This window comes from Coregonus clupeaformis, chromosome 15, assembly GCF_020615455.1.
Source record: "Coregonus clupeaformis isolate EN_2021a chromosome 15, ASM2061545v1, whole genome shotgun sequence".
In the NCBI taxonomy this organism is placed as follows: domain Eukaryota; kingdom Metazoa; phylum Chordata; class Actinopteri; order Salmoniformes; family Salmonidae; genus Coregonus; species Coregonus clupeaformis.
The window spans coordinates 63377906-63394657 of record NC_059206.1 but is presented as its reverse complement, the minus strand read 5'-3'; the positions used below and the strand labels follow the sequence as shown (position 1 = coordinate 63394657).

Here is a 16752-nt window from a genome sequence, read left to right as displayed (position 1 = left end):
CTAGGTCCCCCGTGTGGTTCTGGGATTTTTGCTCACCGTTCTTGTGATCATTTGGACCCCTCGGGGTGAGATCTTGCGTGGAGCCCCAGATCGAGGGAGATTATCAGTGGTCTTGTATGTCTTCCATTTCCTAATAATTGCTCCCACAGTTGATTTCTTCAAACCAAGCTGCTTACCTATTGCAGATTCAGTCTTCCCAGCCTGGTGCAGGTCTACAATTTTGTTTCTGGTGTCCTTTGACAGCTCTTTGGTCTTGGCCATAGTGGAGTTTGGAGTGTGACTGTTTGAGGTTGTGGACAGGTGTCTTTTATACTGATAACAAGTTCAAACAGGTGCCATTAATACAGGTAACGAGTGGAGGACAGAGAAGCCTCTTAAAGAAGAAGTTACAGGTCTGTGAGATCCAGAAATCTTGCTTGTTTGTAGGTGACCAAATACTTATTTTCCACCATAATTTGCAAATAAATTAATTAAAAATCCTACAATGTGATTTTCTGGATTTTTTTTCCTCAATTTGTCTGTCATAGTTGACGTGTACCTATGATGGAAATTACAGGCCTCTCTCATCTTTTTAAGTGGGAGAACTTGCACAATTGGTGGCTGACTAAATACTTTTTTTCCCCACTGTATGTGTGTGTATATATATGTGTGCCCACGTCAGGGCATGTGTGTGTGCAGTCTGACCTTTGCAGAGCTGGCTGATGTCCTCTGGTAGCTCCAGGTGGGCACAGCGCAGGGAGGAGGAGAACAGCCCGACGGGCTGCTGGAACTGGGTGTAGAGACACGACACGCCCTCAAACACTGGGTCAACCAGCAGCTCTGCAGGGGTGGGTCTGGATGGAAGCACAGAGTGAAATCTCACACTTTACTGAACACGCATTGAAAACATATCGACGCACTTCATCAAAAGGTTCAGATTTCACTACCAGAATGTTATGTGAAGTGTTCTCAAATGTTCTCTCTAAACGTACCATGTTCTCATTTGGGCATGTTTTAGATCACTTTCGCTATGACTGAATTCTGCTTTCTTGCAGATGTTATTCACGTGTTTACCCTGCCATTACCCTGTTATTACCCTGTTATTACCCTGTTATTACCCTGCCATTACCCTGAGAAGGCATGGAGAATGTGCCTCCCAACAGGAAATGATAGCCAACACAATAGAGTCCAATCCACATGACATAAAACATCTCTGGTCGAGTTACCTTCTGGAGGGTAGGAAGGTCAGGCATTTCCTTAATAACGTTAGAACGTTCTCAGGCAGCTCCTGTAACAGAACGTTGACAATCGCATTAGTTACAGTACAATCCAGACCCACAGCCCCAATCTCCCTCCACTCTTATGGCTTTTCAACATCCTAAAGAAACAAAATCGCCTGAGAAAGGTTAAAAGCATTTTTACAAGGGAAACACTTCGTCTAATGGAGGGCATGTGAATTTAATTAGCACACATATACACGCTAACAGATGCGCGAGGCGCACACACACACACCAGTTACAAGTTACAGTGCATTGTTTTGCTTTTTGATGAATTGTCGTCATTTACCATCACATTCGTTTCTGGAACAACAATACAGCGTATAATAAGGTGTAGTCTTATCTACAACATCATAAAACATGACTTAACCACACATTAGGCAATCTACACATTAGACAATCTACATATTAGACAATCTACACATTAGACAATCTACACATTAGGCAATCTACACATTAGGCAATCTAGGAATTCTAGGACAATCAACCTTTCTTAGAGTGGTTTTAGTGTCGAGGGCCAGTGTAATAAATAGTGACCTGTGATTGATTTTAAACTCACCCTAATCACATCCAAGCATCCGTGCTCCTCTGCAAGGACTGTGACTATGTCGTCAATGCAACCTGAGGAAAAACACACAGACCACCATGTCATAAACAATTCACAACCCCATCATAACTCATCTGTGGCTCACCAGGCTGATGGACTTGGCAACACGTTCACTTACCCAAAGTGATGATGAATTTCAATCTCTCGCTTATTTCAATGTTCTGCAGTAGTCTTCTACCCTGTGAATAAAAGGCTGATAGTACACGAGGACAGAATGACTTCCTCCTAATCACAATGTCAAACTTTACTTGAAAGGTTGATAGTACATTAGGAGAGAATGAACCCTCTGTTCAATGGCTATATACTATTGTCATAACATCTGTCATTGACAGTCCTGACTTTTGATTGACAGCTCAATCAACCAATCAATCAATCATTAGGTCAAGACATGGTGGTGTAAGAGAGCTTACTGCACACAGCTCAAAGAGCAGGACTCCCAGGGACCACACGTCTGTCTTGGGCCCCGAGGACAGAGGGTTCTCCCCCTGGGAGGGGTCACTAGGGTGGACTGAGCCCTGGGCGATGACCTCTGGAGCCAGGTAGGACGGGTAGCTGTGGACAGAGATAGTCAGAGAGAGGGTCAAGGGTCAATTGAATACCCTGAAAGGCATAGCAAACTTGAGAGCGTTGAGGTTGTCTTGAATTAAATTCAATGAAACCTCTTTGCAACAGATACCATTTGACAATGAACAGACTTTGATGATTAATCTACCTAAATATTCCAGGAACTTCATGTTTCTTTGAAGTCATTGTTCAAATGATGTGTGTACAGTACATTGCTTCATATCAAGGAATCGCCATAAACACTAGACAGATAAAGCTTATTACATCTTCAAACCAGATGTTTTACTTGGAGATTAGATAACACAGGACATCAGAGGCAGTGGCGCACACACACACACACACACACACACACACACACACACACACACACACACACACACACACACACACACACACACACACAATCATTCCCCCATTCAACAACAGGATATTACCCACAAAGACTTTCTATAACATGAGGGCCCTTGGGTTTTGGATAAGACTTCAGCTATCTATTACAGTACTTGAAACAATGGATTACTTTAATATCCAAAACCTGGTTTTCATAAACAATAGATTGACCATTACACATACATTTCATAGTAATGTCTCATTCTATTTCACTAACAGCATTTAAATACTGTGTTGTGTTCACAGAGGGACCTATGACCTCCATTATCTGAAGATCCACAGTATTACAAGTTCCAGACGTTCAAGGTTCACGTAACCGTCCATTATCATATCAGAATTTATCATAGTTAACTCTGTACAGTGGAACATGTATCGCTTTTAACCTGTGTGGCTCAATTGGTAGAGCATGGCGCTCGCAAAGCCAGGGTTGTGGGTTTGATTCCCACGGGGAACCAGTACAGAAAGAAAATGATGAAAATGTATGCACTCACTATTGTAAATGACTCTAAGACTAAAATGTTTTAAAATATATGTTTTCACTGCCTAATGTAATGTCAGTCACAATGTAACTGCTTTTCAAATCTATTGACACATTCTCTGTACATGGGAGGTTAGATGTTAACAGGACTTACCCAATAGGAAAGTCCACATCCGCCCCGTGGTCTGTCATGTAATACAACCCAAACTTAGCCAGCTTCACGTTGCCCTACAAAGAAACAATGTTACATATGACAATGTTCAATGTATTGATAGCCTTATGATAATCAATAATGCATCAATAACCTGATGACAATTAGCCTGTTGAACCAGACTGAACGAGAGCACAGGTTTAACCAGGCTAGATGACAATGGCAAATGGCGTTAAAAGCCTTTCCATTAGACCCCAACTGATAGGGAAGGGAGGTAACCTACCTTGCCGTCCATGAGGACGTTCTGTGCATTGAGGGCTCTGTGAACCATCCCATGTTTGTTCATAAACTCTAGTCCCTCCAAGGCCTCATAGGCTATCTGGAGAACCCTCTCTGTGCTGTAACATACAGACAAGGCCTGAGGATTATTATATACACATTATATACAACTTGGACGTGGCTTTAGTTCCTGTGGTGTTTGGCTTGAAAAAGGTTATGTATGGTACTCAGAGTGGGCCTTTGTTTTCCAGCCAACAAAGCTACAACAGGTTATTGTGTCTACTAAATATGTATGTATTTTCCCCCCTGCCGAGTCTAAGCGTTTTAGATGAAAGAGGTTTGTGTTATTATCGGAGTCTACGAGTAGATGGCTAGGGTAGTACATAGCCTAGTCCTGTAGTAATGAAGCTATTCTTCTTCGTTCAGTTAAGCCATGGTCATTCTGCTTACAGAGAGATAGAACTGGTGAGTCCTCTGAACATTCAATAACATAGTACAATGATAATGTACTATATCTATATAGTCTTTATATTGTGTAAATATTAGACTATAAATTGTGCCGTCCTGTATTATACTTGTGTTAAAATGTTTATTTTATTCTACTGAGCCATTTACTTTATGTTCATGTTCTTATCTTTTATTATTTCTGCATTGTCGAGAAGGAACCTGCAAGTAAGCATTTCGTTGGATGGTGTATACCAGAGATCATCAACTAGATTCAGCCGCGGGCCGATTTTTTCTTGAGCGGATGGTCAGTGGGCCGGAACATAATTACAAATAATTTGTAGACTGCAAATTGACCGCAAGAAGCCCAAACAGATATAATATTTGACTAAAACAGCCATTTCAAAACCTTGCTTACAGTTGTATACGATCACATATACAGTATCTCTCTATAATGCGTGGGAATACTGCCAGTTGGGGAACCCTGTATGACTAATAAAAAACGTGAAACTTGAAATCATACCTGACAGTTTGAACCTGTTTCTGGAAATCATTTAGACTGCTTTCGTAGTGTTCCGTCACAACAACCAGTCGTTCTGGAAGAAGAAGAAAAGGGTGATAAAACTCAAGATGTGAAATGGTCGATCAATTTGACATTGGTCAGCCCCACCATTTTATTGATTTATATGTTTAAAATGTGTGATTTCAAAACATCTCAATTTGACGGTCTGCTGCTTGTTGTCAATTTTTTTAGCGGTAGGGCTGTCATTTTGTTGTTTTTCCAATGAAGGAGTGTGCCTTTAAATTAAAGGTTAAGCCTACACCATGATTGGTTAAACAGCCAGGAAGGATCTTCTAAATGAAAAGCTAGTACCATGTGTTGAGATAACACACATCTGCAATTACAAAGCTTTAAAGTTGTACTTAGTCATTTATAACTTCCCGTTCACCCAGCCCACAAAAAAAAAATGAAAAAAAAAATGTTATCTACAAAATCTGACAACAAAGGGTCCAGGGTTCAGGACCTCAAAACATGGTTTTGACTAAATGGGATACAGTTTATGTCAGAATTGACAAGAATTGACTTTTCGTAGCAGGCTAGCAGAACTTACGCAGGTTAGGAGTATTAGGTAAAGGTTAGGAAAAGGGTTAGGGTTAGCTAAAATGCACCAAAAAAAAAGTAATTATGACATCAATTTGACATAAGCTGTATCCCGTCTAGCCATGACCATAAAACATCTGGACATGAAGAGGATGAAACAAAGCAAGCTTTTAACAACTCAGGAAGTCCATCAAGACAGTACTGTGTATACTTTGGCCAAGAATCATTAATGTGTCAACATTACAGTGTCCTAAAAACAATGATGGGTTCCTCCAATAAAATCTGCATATTGTGGATTTGGGATCATTTCTGGTTTCTGTGAGACTTTTAATAAAACACATGCTTGTGGCAATACGTGTAGTAAACAAAAGTGTAACAAGTTAGGATTGTGCAGTTGGAGATTGCCAAACACATTTAGTTATTTTACAGTGACTCGGATGTAACACAAAACAACACTACAAAAAAAACGGACATTGTTGAAAGCTGAGAGAGTCTCTTGAGGAGCTGTAACCTGTGATGGTGTTTCTCCATATTTACTCAACTGTAAATGACAAACGGGGGTACAAGTCTACATTTAAACTTATGGATATGACCGCAATGAAGTTTAAAAGTCAAGATTATTTGGTGCTTTTCCAAATAGAAAGGGGAGGTCAAGGCTCTGTTGGAATACACTGAATGCACACCGTTCCTTCTGAATGCACACCGTAAGTAAGTGTTTCACTGTTTTTATTATTATTATTATTATTCATTTCACCTTTATTTAACCAGGTAAGGCAGTTGAGAACAAGTTCTCATTTACAACTGCGACCTGGCCAAGATAAAGCAAAGCAGTGCGATAAAAACAACAACAACACAGAGTTACATACAGTGCTATGAAAAAGTATTTGCCCCCCTTCTAATTTTCTCTACTTTTGCATATTTGTGATACTGAATGTTATCAGATCTTCAACCAAAACCTAATATTAGATAAAGGGAACATAAGTGGACAAATAACACAACAATTACATATTTATTTCATAAACAAAGTTATGCAACACCCAATTCCCCTGTGTGAAAAAGTAATTGCCCCCTTACACTCAATAACTTGTTGTGCCACCTTTAGCTGCAATGACTCCAACCAAATGCTTCCTGTAGTTGTTGATCAGTGTCTCACGTCGCTGTGGAGGAATTTTGGCCCACTCTTCCATGCAGAACTGCTTTAACTCAGTGACGTGTGGGTTTTCAAGCATGAACTGTTCGTTTCAAGTCCTGCCACCACACCTCAATTGGGATTAGGTCTGGACTTTGACTAGGCCATTCCAAAACTTCCAATTTGTTGCTTTTTAGCCATTTTCATGTAGACTTGATTGTGTGTTTTGGATCATTGTCTTGCTGCATGACCCAGATGTGCTTCAGCTTCAGCTCACAGACGGATGGTCTGACATTCTCCTGTAGAATTCTCTGATACAGAGCAGAATTCATGGTTCCTTCTATTAAGGCAAGTCGTCCAGGTCCTGAGGCAGCAAAGCATCCCCAAACCATCACACCACCACTGTCACGCCCTGACCTATAGAACTCTAGTTAGTTTGGTCAGGGTGTGAATATCATGTGTGTGTTGATTCTATGTTTGTATTTCTATGTTTGGCCGGGTGTGGTTCCCAATCAGAGGCAGCTGTCGCTCGTTGTCTCTGATTGGGGATCATACTTAGGCAGCCAGTTTTCCTGCCTGTGTTGTGGGATCTTGTTTTGTGCTCGGTGAGTTTGGCTTGTGTGTGTATAGCCTTCCGACGTCACGTTTCCTGTTTTGTATGTTTATTCGGTTTAATAAACATGGATGCATTTCACGCTGCGCCTTGGTCTGACCCGTCCTTCAACGTCCGTGACAACCACCACCATGCTTGACCTTTGGTATGATGTTCTTACTGTGGAATGCAGAGTTTGGTTTTCACCAGGCATTACTGGAACCATGTCGTTCAAAAAGTTATACTTTTGAATCATCTGTCCATAGAACGGTCTTCCAAGACTCTTGATGATCATCCAGGTGCTTTTTGGCAAACTTGAGTCAATCTCGTCCCATTATGCCTGGCGAAAACCAATACTACAATTTAGTATTAACACTAGAGTGATAGATGTGCAGAAGATGATGTGCAAATAGAGATACTGGGGTGCAAATTAGCTAAATAAATAACAATGTAAATAACAATATGGGGATGAGGTAGTTGGGTGGACTAATTACAGATGGGCTGTGTGCAGGTGCAGTGATCGGTAAGCTGTTAGTCTACACTTGTTGTTTATGAAGAATTTGACAAATACAATTTTATTTTATATTAACAGCACACCAGTCATATAGTAGATGCCGAAGGGAAGGGGATTTGATTTAAAATCTGCTATCTGTCTGTCACGTGAGTACCAATCTCCCCTAGTCCTCTTTAGCTTCACTCTACATCCCACCCTCCCAATACTAGGATATTTCTGGTAGTGGAGTATTGTCACAATAACAGTATCGGGATACTATGATACCTGATTTTCCATGGATTCTTCCCCTTCTTCACAATCACTGAAAGCCAGATACAGTCGAATAGAGGGAAAGCAAGGATTCCACTACATATCTTTCACCAATCCAGTTATGCCTTTTTAAAGTGCTATATCAGTGCTATACCAGTGCAGGGTTCAGTGCATTCAGAACACTTTACTCCCACGGAAGGTAGGTTGAGGGAGTGATCCACTTTCACAGTATCAAGAATAGGACCCCACAAGACCCAGTGACAAACAGACAGAGATGGATAGTCCTACCATGCTTCCCTCTGGAGATGTCTACGTACTGGCAGAGCCTGGGGTGGGTAATGGTCTTGAGCAGCTGGAAACGGCCCAGGATCTTGATGGAGTTAGGGGTGAGGGGGAGGCCGTTGCTCCCGCACACATCGTGGGGAAGAGCGGAGGCAAAGAAGGTGAAGGCCCTAGCTGGGCATCTCTCAGTGGCCTCATGACTGCTCACTGCTCACAGTTGACAGCTCCAGCACCAACACACACCCTATGGAAAACACAAAGACATTAGAGGCAGTGAAACAAATGATGAACAGTTTGGTTCATGTTTACAAAACACTCATTTTAATTTGATTTGAAACTATATCTAAACACAACAGACGTAATGTAGCTAAAATACAAGTTATATCACAGCTTTTAAACGCAGAAATAATTTCAGACATAACACAAAATAATGGTTACCACACACTTTCATATCCACTTCATTTATTTTGTAATCTTGTACAAGCATGACCTAATAGTGTATTTAGGGAGACATATAACTTGTTTGTAAACAGTAAAAGTGGATACAGGCAGCTAGCTAAATCGAAAGCTAGCGACAGTGCTGCAGTTATCTTGTACAAGAAGGGATGCAGTATGCAGAAAACAATGAATGAATAAAACTGCAAGAACGACTTTTCGAAATTTCAATGAATACTTACGTTTAGTGAACGTCTGTCCTCATATCCAAACAATCCTGACCGTATATTTTGATTTATTTTGCAGAATCTTCTCTTTCTCGGGATGCTGTGAGCAGCTGAGAGGTAACGTGACCGATTACGTCAATTTTCAGCGACGAGGCTCAGCTGTCAAAATAATTTGTAAACATTGCAACCGTGCTTACCAATTGCTGTTTGTAGCTTTTGGTTAAATGTATATATTGCTCAGTGTTTATATTGACAAACCAAAGGATACAACAGGTAGCTTACTTTATCTGCATGTCTTAATTTTCTATGCCTGATCAAATCTCATAAACAATGTTTCTACAAAAATAACTCAAAATTCGTAGTACGATTCTTGCTATGTTTTTATTTAGTATTTTCTTTAAATGTCATTTACAAATTACTTCTGAATGTCAAATAATACATACATTTACTGGATACGCAGGCACTAGCAAGTTAGCCCTAAAATCATAATGAACATATAAACTGGGCAACTGCAGCGCATATATCAAATGTCTAATCATATGGATAGAAAATGCATACCAGCATGCCCGAGCTAGCCAGAGGGTATGCAGACCAGTGATAATGCGCATGGGGGGCACGTGGGTCTTTTCTCGAACAGCTGTGGGGTTCGAAGTTCCACTCTCCAAAACGTGTCAATCACAGGCAGACGGTCATAGTTTGATGTAAGTTGAATGCATGTTTATTTTTGATCTTTCGTTGTCTATTTTTCAATTCAGCCAGTTATTTCTGAATTTGGTATTTTAGAGTTAGATCGATGCAACCCCTATTGCTAAACTGAGCTAGCTAACGTTAATGTTTCACCACAGATATAACCATATATATCCGGCGTCACCAAAAAACGTTTCCGTCAGCAAAAGGATATGTACAATTTCTAGGATTCTCTTCATTTACCAGACAAAGTGAAATGTGGCACTGGCTAACAAATAAATGTCCGAATCCAACTTTTGTCCAAACAACACCAAATGATTGTGAAGTTAGACAGCGGGCTGCCATTAGACCACGCACTTCATGCGAGACTTAGGTCCTACCACTCTTACACAGCAGGAATATGGAGCGGTTTGGACAAAAGTTGGATTCAAATCTATATTTGATAGCGAGGGACACATTTCACTTTACGTCTGGTAAGTGGAGTTCTTAGAGATGATACATATGCTTTTGTTGACAGGAAAGCCGGCTATTTTGTGGTAGGGTTATTTTCAGTCGCCACCCACCAGCTCAGGGAGTCCAACCAAGGCTACATTCGTAAATTCACTCTGGCTATCTACTCCGATTTCAGAGCACTCTCGTCTGAGTGTGCCAGAGCGCAGAATAATTGATGCATTTACGAACACGCAACACCCGTTGAATATGACTGGTGTCAGTAAACGTCTACAAAAACGTAATTCAGTTGTTGCCAGCAACACAGTTACAGCAACCAACGCTCTAGATAACATGAAAACAGCATAACCATCTCTGCTAGGGCGAGTAAAATGGTTAGAGTGAGGTATAATCTAATTTGTGTCTGGAAGTAGCTAGCCAACTTTAGCCAGTTAGCTTGGGTGCTTGACTGCCGGTGTGAGGTCAGAGCGCTCGGATCAACCCTACTCCTCTACCAGAGTGTCCAGTGTGCGCTCTGAACGCTCCAAGAGCTAAACGCGCTGAATTTACGAACAGACAATCTGACAAAGCTCTGAATTTACGAACGCCCGGAGCGCATTCTGGCACTCCAGAGTGAATTTACGAACACACCCCAATAGACTCCCGATGTTGTGTCCCAAAGCTAGCTAGTCCCGTCATTAACTGTCATTTCAAACATAAATTAATAGAACAACATTTAAATGCTGACCAAGTGTCAAAGTAGAGTAGAGGCTGTGAAGGCATGTAAGTAACAAGAATGTCCCTAGTCTCAGCCAGAACTGTCTTGGCCAGAACCACAACATTTTGAAAATTGGAGAATGTCATGCAAAGTCACTGGCTTCCATCAAAACAACCCCATCATTGTCCCAAACCATTATAATCTATCAAGTGACTGATCTGTTCAGATATCAGTCAGACACATTTTACTGTAAGTGCACCCTTCATTATATATGTGAATATCAGTCCCAAAAGAAAACCATGCAGTGCACTGCTGGCATCAGTTATTGCCATATCAGCATATTCCTTTAATAACCTCTAAAGGTCTAAGCTGTTGTACTAAGCAAACAATGGAATTGTTTTAAGATGGTCATACTATGGATCATTCAGCTATTTGATTTATAATTTTAGGATCCTGTTAGGTATTAGAAAAAAATATTTGTAAATTATTTGATAAAAATTGAATTTGGACTTTACTACTATAGCCCATAGCATCCACACATTGAATAACACATTCATAAATGTAAGAAAATACAGTAAAACATTTCATCATAAGGAATAAGGTTTTGAAATGTGTGTCCTATATCTTGGAGATATAAGAAAGATCAGAAAATATTGTAGTTTTTTTGGACACATAACCCCTTATTTCTGTTGGCACAAAACTACCTCCATACTTCCATTTGTTTGTATGGGTTACCTTCAGATGAGTCCGGTGACACAGAGAACACCATGGTGTTTGTGAGAGTCTCCCCTTTCCATAGAGTGGTCATAATAGTTTGTAGGCCAAACTGTTCATGCCAAACACTGCTGTAGCTCGGCCACCTTCCACCATAGATGCTGAAGGCCGACATAGGCGGATGCGGTGGATTGAGACGCAGCCCATGCTAGAAACCTGACATCTCTAGCTTAAACTGACGGACTTTGATGTGGCTTTTTCTTATGTTACTTAGATTGATAGACTCTTACGGATTTGAAGTGCCAAAAACACTTTGGGCAAGCACTGTAAACAATAAACATATTGTTTGCATTATTGCTAAAAAAATCCTACTCCCATTCAGTAAGGGATGGGTTATACTAGGGCTATTGGGCTGGACGACCTACTGGTGCTTAGACTGACTCCTTTGACCGCATCCACGTATTTCAACACCAATGCCTACTGAGTGATGACATTATGACGGCAAGAAAGCCAGCCAGCGAGAGAGTGATGGAAAGGCCAAAGCCGCAGTTCAAAGCTGTTCCTAATATCTGTCCCTTATAAGAAAAAGCCTTGGTCCCTTTTAAAGTGTTCAGATCTATGCTGGCCTGCTGTGGCCCACACTGTTCTCATTGCCTCGCAAGCAGCCTGGTGTTCCATCTCATCTACACACACACACCCCTCACAGTGGAGACTAAGGGTGCGTTCGTAAATTCACTCTGGATGCTCTGCCCTGAAATGCGAGCGCTCTGGTTCGAGCGTCTAGAGCGCTTGATAATGAGGAATTTACGAACGGACAATCTGACAACGCTCTGAATTTACAAACGCCCAGAGCGCACTCTGAACACTCTCTGCCACTCCAGAGTGAATTTACGAACGCACTCTTAAGTGACCCTGGTACACTAGATCATGCTTAGATCCCTCTATCTGTTTTTTCTTCCTCCACCACCAGCTGTTTCCCTTTAGTTTAACACTATCAACGTTTCGATCCTACTGTGGCAAACTGGGAACGGCTGGTGGTGAGGGAACAGATAGAGAATCTAGGCTTACTTCTACTACCACACAACGCCTTGGTGCTTCTGTTGTCGCTGTTCCCCAAAGAGAGATGAAAGGGTACACATACTTTTGAGGTCTCTTGCTTTTTATGCTTTTCTCACTATCACCCAACTGGGAAAACGGAGCTAGATCCTACTTGTACTAGGCCTATCACCCAACTGGGAAAACAGAGCTAGATCCTACTTGTACTAGGCCTATCACCCAACTGGGAAAACGGAGCTAGTTCCTACTTGTACTAGGCCTATCACCCAACTGGGAAAACGGAGCTAGATCCTACTTGTACTAGGCCTATCACCCAACTGGGAAAACGGAGCTAGATCCTACTTGTACTAGGCCTATCACCCAACTGGAAAACGGAGCTAACTCCCTACTTGTACTAGGCCTATCACCCAACTGGGAAAACGGAGCTAGATCCTACTTGTACTAGGCCTATCACCCAACTGGGAAAACGAGCTAGCTCCACTTGACTAGGCCTATCACCCAACTGGGAAAACGGAGCTAGCTCCTACTTGTACTATGCCTATCACCCAACTGGGAAAACGGAGCTAGCTCCTACTTGTACTAGGCCTATCACCCAACTGGGAAAACGGAGCTAGCTCCTACTTGTACTAGGCCTATCACCCAACTTGGAAAACGGAGCTAGCTACTACTTGTACTAGGCCTATCACCCAACTGGGAATAGTGGGTGGTGGTAGTGCAGGAAAACTGAGCTATGTCCTACTCGTACAAGGCCTATCACCCATTGCCTGGGTTGTTTCTGAATGGTCCTGCGTCTGTTGTGTTGTCACTGTCCCCCTAAATGAGGTGAAAAGAAAAACAGACTTTAGGGATGAATCAAACATTTATTTCGCATGTCGTCTCTTATACCTTCCCATAGAGAATTGGAACAAGGTACGGTTCAACATCAGACTAGGCTATATTATATTGGCCACCAGCTGAGCAATAAGTTATTCATCATTATGTATTTTCTGATGTAAGGAAGCATTTCACTGTTAGTCTACACCTGTTGTTTACAAAGCATTTGATATTGATAGGACACCAGTCATATAGTAAATGCCGAAGGGAAGGGGATATGAATTGACAGCTGCTATCTGTCTGTCACGTGAGTACCAGTCTCCCCTAGTCCTCTTTAGTTTCACTCTACATCCCACCCTCCCAATAGTAGGCTATTACTGGTAGTGATACTATTACTACCAGTGCTAGCTGTGCCACTGTGCCACTAGAGATCCTGGTTCGAATCCAGGCTCTGTCGTAGCCGGCCGCGGCCGGAGACCCATGGGGCGCGCGCATATTGGCCCAGCGTCGTCCAGGGTAGGAGGGAATGGCCGGCAGGGATGTAGCTCAGTTGGTAGAGCATGGCGTTTCTGCAACGCCTGGGTTGTGGGTTCGTTTCCACAGGGGGTATGAAAAAAATATATAAAAAAATAAAAATATGTATGCACTAACTGTAAGTCGCTCTGGATAAGTCTGCTAAATGACTAAAATGTAATGTAAAAATGTGATACTATTACTGGTAGTGATACTATTACTGGTAGTGATACTATTACTGGTAGTGATACTATTACTGGTACTGATACTATTACTGGTAGTGATACTATTACTGGTAGTGATACTATTACTGGTACTGATACTATTACTGGTACTGATACTATTACTGGTAGTGATACTATTACTGGTAGTGATACTATTACTGGTACTGATACTATTACTGGTACTGATACTATTACTGGTACAGATACTATTACTGGTAGGTATGCTATTACTGGTACTGATACTATTACTGGTACTGATACTATTACTGGTAGGTATGCTATTACTGGTACTGATACTATTACTGGTACTGATACTATTACTGATACTATTACTGGTACTGATACTATTACTGGTACTGATTTTATTACTGATAGTGATACTATTACTGGTAGGTATGATATTACTGGTAGTGATACTATTACTGGTAGGTATGCTATTACTGGTACTGATACTATTACTGGCACAGATACTATTACTGGTAGGTATGCTATTACTGGTACTGATACTATTACTGGTACTGATACTATTACTGGCACAGATACTATTACTGGTAGGGATACTATTACTGGTACTGATGCTATTACTGGTACTGATACTATTACTTGGTAGTGATACTACGTTACCCTGATTTTCCTGGCAACAAGGAAAACACAAAGCAGACTAAACTCTGTGGTCCTTTAAAAAACCTACTGAATGTCAAATATTGTGTGCTATAGCCTGGAAAATAAACGTGATTCTGGGTGACAACTTAAAGCTGCTTGTTTCCAACATTAGGACTATTTTCCTCAGGAAATTCAATCCGCTTCATGTTCTGTTTCTTTGCCATGATACCTCTGAGTATCGCGATACTGGTGTCGTGACAACCGTAGGTAGTGGAGTGTTCAATGTTTCAGGTGCAGAGTAGAAGTGGTTTTGGAACCAGGCCTGTACAGGCTTCTATAGACTTTGAGTTGGAAGTGATGATTGTTATGTTTTATCCTCTCAACCAATGTGCCCGCGAGCAGCTCACCTCGGACTGCCGCGCAGAAGAAATACGAGCCCGCGCAGAGAAGCACGAGGTTGAACTTCACTCAACTTTCTACAGTTTTCCCCTTTAGTTAACACTATCAACATTTCATTCTACTGTGGTAATTGTGATCGGATCAACGCAATATTAACCACTTTCAATGTAATATACCGAAACAAAGCGAGCTATGCAAGATTTGGTATGCATAACGAACTGTGCAAGAGATTTTCTTGTCGGCAGAGCGCATTGACAGGCACGACTCAGGCCCGTATTCTACACAGACCGGTGCACCATAACCAATCAGAGCTGCAGTAGGCCTATATGCAAATAGCCATTGCCATATATGGATCTGTGCCATTCACTTTGAACTGGACTGTGTTTAGGCTACAGTATGAGTGGTTGGGAGGTCAAAGTGAGAGCTGCATGTAGCCACTTGTGCACATTTGTTCATATTCTTTGCTAGTTAGTGAGTTATTAGCCCAGTTATAGCTCATTTCTAGTCAACAATGGGGGAGTGATTGCTTCCTACAAGAGCACAAAACATCTTTGAAAAGCGATTCAGGTAAAGAGCTTTTTTATGTCTTAAAGGGGAAGTGTTGTATTTTGAGACAGTCTAGAATAAACTAAGTAGCCAATAGGCAGAGGGTAGCATAATTTGTCTGATTCTCTGTAACTATGGTTTGGGAATAATAATGCATTTTATTTTGTATAGTGGTTTCTTGCGTCAAACAACATTTTCAGTCACCTCAAGCTCAACGCAGTTTTATTTACATTTCTTAGAGGCTACCTTATGAATTGTATGATAACATCCAGAGCCAGTTATGATCAACTCCTCTATTAAGCTATCAGCTCTGCAGTGTTGTCCAATGTCAATCTAGCGATACTGATCCCTGGGGGACTCCTTGTTTCAGGCAGCCTGCCTGGAGGCCCGTCCTGTGGTCTGGGCTGCTGTCAGAGGTGGCTCGGCAAGGCCCCACAGCCCCAGCCCCTGGGCTCATTTTCAGGAGTTATGCAAATTAAAACAGCCCTATTGTGGTGCTCGTAAATTCTTCCACCACAGGGCCCAGTTAAATCGATTCCGAGCCTTCGAGCAAACAAACTTCTTTGATCCCCTATATTATCAACTCCAGCTCTTTTTGTGTTTCTAATTTCCTCATCCCTGATATTTTTTGTTTTCATCTCACTCCATCTGTTGTTTCCCAGCACCACCCTGTACTAAGCCTATGTGTACAACGTTTTCTTTCTCCTCCTTCGCCTGAGCCCTTGTAGAATTCCCCCTCTCTTTTTATTTCCTTTGTCAACGGGAGAGGATTGCCAAAGCCTGTACATGTCCAAGGCACATTTCACATTACAAGAAAAGCCCTAACTGTCGTCCAGCTGCGTTTTGGTTGAGTGGCACAAGGCTGTCGTTTGATCCCTTTTTGAACTCTAAAAGTAGCCCTAAAACCAAACACACACATCGCCGATGATGTCTGTAATGTGATTTGCCCATTTGTGCCTATAAAGGAAGAAAAAAACGGAGCAAACACCAAAAAGAGATAAAAAAAAACAACAGGTTATTTCATTTAATGTCATATGGTTTGGCTTTTTTGCTGTGTCATTGAAGAATTCGGTTTGACCAAGTTGACCTGGAGTTTGTCAATACATTTATTTGGTTTACAGACTCGGCGCTGAGAAGAAACAGCAACCTCCTTCCGAATCCCCAGAGAGAGGGAATGATAGAGGGAGGGGGAAAAAGAAGGGATAAGCTAATTTATTGACTCATTTTCATCACCAAACCAAACCTACATGTACATAGTACTTCAATCAATCAATCACCAAACCAAACCTACATAGTACTTCAATCAATCTCCAAACCAAACCTACATAGTACTTCAATCAATCACCAAACC

At 41.5% G+C, this 16752-nt stretch overlaps 2 pseudogenes; one reads left to right on the top strand and one right to left on the bottom strand.

The window, feature by feature from the left end:
* The window catches only part of LOC123492691, a 40127-nt pseudogene extending 31298 nt beyond the window's left edge, over positions 1-8829 (bottom strand).
* Positions 8830-8851: 22 nt separating this feature from the next.
* Positions 8852-16752, top strand: part of LOC123492690 — a 28976-nt pseudogene continuing 21075 nt past the window's right edge.